We start from the raw sequence: 7,515 nt of genomic DNA on the forward strand, positions 1-7,515 counted from the left end.
ATATTATAGGAGTAGGATGTTTAAATGAATATTAACTACTTGCCTGAAGACAGTGCTCTTGCTGTGGGGATAAGTAAGGAATTAACTTGTTGGAAGCTTTCTTGCTCCTCTCTGTTAGAGAATTGGAAAAAAGTGTGATTTACATACCTGTCACCAAGATTTAAAGGATTACCTATGTGGAGGTGATTTAATGTAGTCCTTATAAACCACTTTCTCTGAATACAAACTCAACAGCATATGCTTCCTTAGAGTACACTTATGAAACGGCRTCACTCCTGAAAAAAACACCTAAGGCAACATACATCTATGGAGAAGGGGAAGAGAGAGCAGTACTGTAGTTCACAAGGTGACATTTACCTGTATATCTGAGCCTGAAACTCTCTTGCATCAGTACAGTACTGAATGTGATCTGACCTATCTAGCAAGAACTTGCCAGTGCTCAACTGCAAGATAATGAGGGCCTACGTGTGGTTGCTTGCAGAGACTTGTTATTCCCTGCCCTCCCTGCCTCTCCTGATACCTCCCCACCCCGCCTGCAGTTTCACTGTGCATGTGATGCACCTGGCTGGGTAGTTACAGCTGGCAGACGTTTAGGAAACTGTCCTACTTATCCACAACTAGGCATTGCTTCCTGAAAGAGATCTGTTGTCAGAAGGCCTTCATGTCAGAGGAAAGTACAAAAGGTTAGTGTCATTAATCTCCAGCTGACCTGTGTAATTTTTTCTTGAAAGGAGCKAAGACGTTATTGTCTGTAATAGTGGGAGGGTAGTTTAACCTTCAGCTGTGAGTTCCTGTCTTGCTACTCAGACTTGCTACCTCACTCTAAGTAGGGCCGGGCTTACCAGTCCCTGACGTTGCCAGTGTAGATGTGACGCTTCCATCTTAGCAGGCATCCTGTGAGTGAATTTAAGATCAAGATCTCTGTCTTGCAGGTATATAGACCCCTAGTATGCTGAGACCTTGGCAAATACCATATATCTGCTCTGTTTCCAGTGGCATTTGACAAAAGTTCAGAGACGCTTTTGCGGTATAATAAATACTAAATTATCTATAGCAAATCTACTTATTTGCCTATGCGTGTAATAATCTATGTCAGATTCTTAGGAACAAGATGCTTCTTCTTACTACTTGTTTCATTTCAATTAAAAAAGGTAGAATTAACTTAGTTTTTGCAGATTTGCAGACTATATATACTTTGATAGCGTTTTCAGGCAGGTGAATATCATTCCCATAAGAGAAGCTATCAGTTCAGGTAATTTAGCTTCTTTCTGTTCATGTATTGATATCTTTCTTCACAGGGCATCAGTGTGAGTCAAATTTATTCTAGAAGTAGGAGGGCAGGGAATTAGAAGACCATGAAACTGCTGAATAAGTGCCAGTCGTTGGTATAAAAATGTGGAGTTGCCTCCATAGCATACAAATGCAATGCTAAAAGCTCAGTTATGATTAAATAAATATCAGAATGAGCCAAGGAATTTATAATAATACCTTCAAAGACTCTACTTACAAAGTGTACAATGTATAGGGAACAAAGTAAGGACTTCTGTTCAGCCAGGGAAGACTGAAATAAAGCTCTCCTTTCAGCTGCCTGGAAAATAATTCCTTCCTCCCGTTTCAAAGCAAGAAATTTCCAGTGTTTTTATATGAACAACTGAACTATTCTAATAATTGTACAGTATATGAGATGTTTTAAAAGCCTTACTGAAATAGATTGAATTAGAGTAACTGATCTKAGTGTTCTTTGGAGCAGACCTGGTCACATTAAAGATTTGAGAAACCAAAATTGGTTTTAAAATGGAATTTGATGAAAAATACTCAAAACAGTTAATTTGGTAAATTCCAGTGATATATAGTCCTGGCATATTTATATTTTAAAGTTTTCAATTAAATGATTTCAAATGCRTTTACATTTTATGAAGTCCACTTGCGTAATGTAATAAATTGAAAATGTTTTTTAAAAAGTAATTCCCACAAAATATCATCATTATATGTATTTTCAAATAAAATAATAGTTTTGTTTTACTGCTTTGGCTGAACCAGTTCTAAAGCTTTAAAAATAGCAGCCTTAGAACATTTTCGAGTTGAAACTTGTCTGTTGAACCTTCAGTTTGTTCTTGCTCTTTATATCAAAAATACTAAGAGAGACCAAGGAATGCAGATATGCCTTTACACACTCTTATTTGTCTGTGCTGACTACATTGCATGGTTTTAATGCTGTAAACCATAATTGACTTACATGATCTATTTCCTGTTTCTCTTACGAATACTTGCAGTAGCTTCTGCTCTGAATCCCAGCACAGAAGAGAAAAGGAAACAGCTGTGATGCATGCACAGCTGGATGCAGAGGCTTTGTGTGCCTCGTCCCAGCACTGTGAGATCCTAAGCATTTGGAGGACTGGCCTAAACCCATCTTCTCAATATATGCCTTCTGCTACAGCTGGATTCTTTAGCTGCTGTCTCAGTGGAAGTTGGAGTTATTTAAAGGGCTATGCTTATGCCTAATGTCTACTTATGTGGCTCTAGATTTTGATTGGCCAAAGGTAACTTCTTTGTCTTTATCTTTTTTTTTTTTTTTTTTTAGTTCCTCCATAACATTTGATAGCAAAATGTCTAAAAGGGCACCATGCTGATTCTTCAACTTTATTCAAAGGAATGTTCTTCTCTTAAAAAACTTAGAGCACAGGGCACAGCATTAAAGGGCCGTGAACTATCCTACTGAGTAAAAATATCCATAGACCTCCAAAATAAATTTTCTCACTTTCAGAGTTAGGTCCTTTCTGCATCAGTTCTCTTTGCTTCTGTTTGCAGTTCTCCTTTTGGGGTAGGACCAAGACAAGCCAAGTTTGTTGTTTAAAAGAAGCTACCAAGCTAAATTCAGACTTAACATGGATGTAGGCTCTGTAGTTACTTTTGACTGTGGGTTCCAAAGAAGTTTATGCAGGAGGGTGATTTTAGGGATGATGGATGCTGGAAGTTAGTGGTAAGCAGTAACTGGAAGTAGAGAAAGTCCAGAAGAATAAACAGGAAGTTTATTCTTGATTTTTTGGAATCAACTCCAAAAGCTGGAGTTGCTGTGGTACACTTGTGAAAGTCCTGGTCTGATAAGACCCTCTAGGCAGAGTTAATTTTAAAGGTTCTGAATGTACATCAATTATTAGAAATCTTTTTGTTTGCTTGAAATATTTTGTTGAGATTGAGCAGGTTTAGGAGATCTAAGTATAGGTCTTTGATATTGATTCAGCTTTGAAATAAGCTTTCTAGCAACAGTACTGAATAGCTAACTATTCCTTACTAGAGCAGTTTATTAACTTYGTAATTCTATTTTTTTTTCCTCAGATATGTCCTCATGTCCTCAGGACTTTGAGAGATTAGAGAAATACAGGACTCGGAGTAAATGGAGTCTTAATTTCTCTGTTTTTTTTTTAATGTCTTCTTGATGTGGTGCCCATGTACAGATGTTTTCACATATTTTAAACTATGCTCTGTGTTTTCATACTTTTAGAAGGGATTTTTTCAGGCTTAATGTCCAGTGATTGAAAATATTGCGCTGACTAAGAAGTATTGCTGTTTTTYTCTGTGCATATATGTGTGTTATGTATACATAAATACTATTAYATAAACCTTTTATATACACACTCAGACATACACATCTTATTAACATAGATTATAGACATCCTTTATAGACTACTAACAAAAACCCTAGCTGTAACATTAGATGAAAATTAATTTCTTTATAATGATATCTGTTTTTGCTGGGTTATGAAAGAGTGCTCATTTAAGGACTATAATCTTTCAAGTGTATGGGAAAAAGCACTTTTATGGAGTGATTGCAGTTGTTACTGAAAGAAAAAGTAACATTTCTGCTAAAGCAAACAGGTAACACCAAAAATTGCTCCCTGCCTATGTAGGAATAAATGGTGCACGAATGTATTATAATAAATATTCTTTGCAATATTTTTTCATTAGAATGTTTTATATCCTTTAATACATTAAACATTTAGGGAAGAGCAAGTTATGGGTTTTTTCCCTGCATGTAAATTTAGATTTTTTTTTTTCCCCTTTAAAACATGACTGCCGGGAGGAAAGGGTTGTGTGGGATCTTTTTTTCTCTCTCTCTCTTTTTTTTTTTTTTTTTTTTTTTAAGGGGATTCCATAATGGCTCAGTCACTTGCTACATAGAGCATGTTTAGAGCATGTTTAGCTAATTTGATTTTTTGATTTTGACTATTTGACTTTCTTCCTGCCATTCTTGCTGATAAATTTTAACTTGAATCATCTCCTTTTCCCATACATTGCTCTTGCAAAAAGAATAAGATTATATTTTGATTTTGATTTGCCRCAGCTGTGTTTGACGTGACAGCAGAGGCTAAGCCTGACTGTGCAGTTGCGATCTTATCAAGAATTCAGTTGAGGCTACATGAACAGTAAAGCAATGCAGCCTAGTCACAGTTTCATTACTGTTTGGAATTTCCTATCTTCATGTCATCATAAGTTAAAGATATTATAAAATGGAAAAGGCAATTGAGGCTGAGAGAGAATCACACAAATTGCAAAATTTTGTTGTTTATATAACCCTTGACTAAATGTATATTCCCATACRTTGAGGTGGGTATTTGTAACTGTTACCCTTAAATGATGACCAAGCTGTGTGCAGCTGAAAAAAAGCTGCATTAGTTCCAAGTTAGAAAGAACTTTAATCCTCAAGGAAGACTCAGGATGACTGGCATTTAGCCCAGATGGTCAGAGATATCTGCAGAAAAGTATCTGAGACATCTGTAAAAGAAATAGATTTAATAGAAGGTCATGAAATTCTATTTTTAAAGCTCTGTCTGAAAGTTACTACTTTCTTTGGGTTTTAAAGTAACTTGAATTGATGTGATCTCTATTTGGTTTAAGTGTGAAGAAGCATAACAGGATGGGAGGATATCTTCATCAAGAGAAAACCCATCAGAGAATAAGTTTGTAATGATGTTGTTACAGATGCTGAATGAGAAACTGAGGGAAATCAGTGTTTCAAATTTGTAAGATGGTTGCCATATTCTGTAATGTCCATGGCAATGGCATAGCCTTAAAGGCATAAGCTCAATCCCAGCTGCTCACATCACTGTCTCTTTTCTGCTTATGAGGAAAACACTTCAAATTGAAATAGACAAAARGATTTCAATGGGAATAACTGTGATCTTGAAGTCTCTCTAGTTAGATTGCAGTTTTCTAGTTAGATTGCAGTTTGACTACAGCTAAAGTTCTTGTTGTTTTTTTCTCCCACAAGGGACAAAACCTAATATACAAAACAGCTGATCCTTCTGCATTTACACTTCAAAGAATAATTTTGTACTGGAAATGCTGCTTATAATACTAAAGATAACAGGAGAGAGAAAAAGAAAAAAAAACAGCGTAATGTACCTCTGTTATTGGATTTCCTTCTTCACAGTGCTATACCTATATAAAATAATTGACATAATTATGGTTTCATTCTGTTTCCTTCATCTTTCAGTCATTTTTGCCGCAATTAAAAATTAACATCACCAGTAGCCAGAATCATCACAATTTTAGCCATAGTATGAGAACTGGCAGCTGTGAGACCACCATCCTTACTTCTGTTAGGAAGTTCCTTGATAAAATTSAAATTTAAGACCTTTGAAAGGCCATTTACCGTTTATACTTGATGTGACTCTGTGATAGGCAGTGCAGTCTTACAGTAGAGAAGAAAAATGTCTAACATTTGTGTGACTTAGGGGAGTAAAGTGAGCTGTAGGCATTAAACAGACCAGACAAGGAACCATGAGTTCTACTGATACTAAAGCTTAGAAGGTGGTGTTGAATGCAGATATACTTGAAATAAGCCTTCTAAGAAAAATAGGTATATGATGACTATGAACTGTGAATGCTAAACTCTTGAATGTGTTTGTGTGATAAGAGTGGAAAGTGCAGCAATAATAATTAGTGATCCCTAATCATTATTAAATATGAGAACATTYAACTATTTAAGTACTTTTGATGGCCTTCTGGTGAGGAAACTTGTAGGAATCTGAGATGAAATGTGGCTGGTAAGTTGATAAGACTCGTACCATGTTTTTAAAGACATTCAGACTTTGGTGTTCTAAGATTTGACTTCAAACCACATTCCCAATATTTGACCTTATACATATAATCTTTTTTTTTTTAAATCAGTCTTATAAATACATAAAGGATATAATATTTTAAATACTCAAATCACTGTATAGGCATTATTGTTAATTATGTCTCTTTCATTCCTACACAAAAAGAAAGATTTCTTATTCCTCAGTGTCCTTTTTCTCCCTCAGTGAAGTATTATGTTCAGTGCTGAACATGGAAAATTTGCAGGACTTCCCAGGTGGATGCACAATTAATTCCTGCTTCACAATTGATGAGATCTTTTTCTATCTCTCCTTAAGCTGTATGTGAATATACTGGAGAATGTCATGGTGTGGGGTAGAACTGTTCAGGTGACAGGAGAGCACAAGTCATATCTGAGCAGGTGAGAGACAAGATCTAAGAGGATTAGAAACTAAAATGTTAAACCCACACATTATCCTGGAGCTGACTTTTCCTAGTCATCTAACTATGCTGCAGTAATATTCATCTTAATAACATGATTAAAGAAATCTGATGTTACCCTAAAAGGAATTTAGGATCCATGTCCCCGGATGTGCTTCAGCAGCCAATCATAAAATATTTTGAAACTTTATTTTAAAATATTTTCAAACATTAAGTTTTGAAACAGAAAAGTATTTAGAAAGATCAGAGAAGTAGGGGTTATTGAAAGTTATGCGAGGGCTAGGAGGCGTGAAGGTAAGTAAGGGAAGAAAGCTCTCCTTTAGTAACACTTAATTTTGCTTACATGGCTAAGTAGCTTTGAGTCTCCTCTGCAATAAGGTAATCCAGTAGTTTAAGTGGCAAAAAGCTTTGTCAAAGCATCATATTTTTAATATGCACTGTACTTGAAATGCTCTTCCAAATTCTTCTCTGCTAAAAGATAAGTTCTAATGCTAAACAATAGATAATTGTTTACTGGGGTATAAGTGAAAAGTAATACTTAGAAGAAATATGCTCTGAAATTTTCAAGCTAGCCTTGATCAAAGGGAAAGTTTTAAAAATAAATAAATAAATAGAGGTTTTAGGTGTGATGTCCAAAATACTTCCTGGTGCCTAGCTAGATAAATATATGTCAAGGGGAAATGTTCCCTTGTCAGGTATGAAGAAGTATTAATGGCTGATTGGAAGCATGAAATCATAGCTCAGTCTCAGCTGAGAATCAGCATGAAATCATAGCTCAGAATCAGCTCAGTTGCTGATTTTTACTCTGTGTTTTAATGTACAGTCCACTTTTTTCTCTGTGCTGTTCAGTTTTAATTGCCTGTATTATTGTTAACTACCAGCAAGAGTCAAGGGATTTTGACTGAATCCAAAATGTGCACTAGGCTATTAARTAAATAATCTATCTATTCTTACATGTAAAATATGACATTCCTCTAACTAAATATTAATCCGGGC

The 7,515-nt window shown here is 35.5% G+C and overlaps 1 long non-coding RNA gene across 2 annotated transcripts; it reads left to right on the top strand.

Annotated features, from left to right (window-relative positions):
- The first annotated feature begins 614 nt into the window (after positions 1-614).
- LOC112950174 lies at positions 615-3,404 on the top strand. 2 transcript variants are annotated; one of them, XR_003249971.1, is made up of 3 exons: positions 615-683; positions 2,274-2,540; positions 3,337-3,404. It is a non-coding gene; the product is annotated as an uncharacterized LOC112950174 (long non-coding RNA). The 2 variants fall into 2 exon arrangements; XR_003249972.1 differs by lacking the exon at positions 615-683 and adding an exon at positions 875-932.
- Positions 3,405-7,515: the final 4,111 nt, after the last annotated feature.

Source organism: Nothoprocta perdicaria, unplaced genomic scaffold (assembly GCF_003342845.1).
Source record: "Nothoprocta perdicaria isolate Ctin4 unplaced genomic scaffold, notPer1 scaffold_31, whole genome shotgun sequence".
Lineage (NCBI taxonomy): Eukaryota > Metazoa > Chordata > Aves > Tinamiformes > Tinamidae > Nothoprocta > Nothoprocta perdicaria.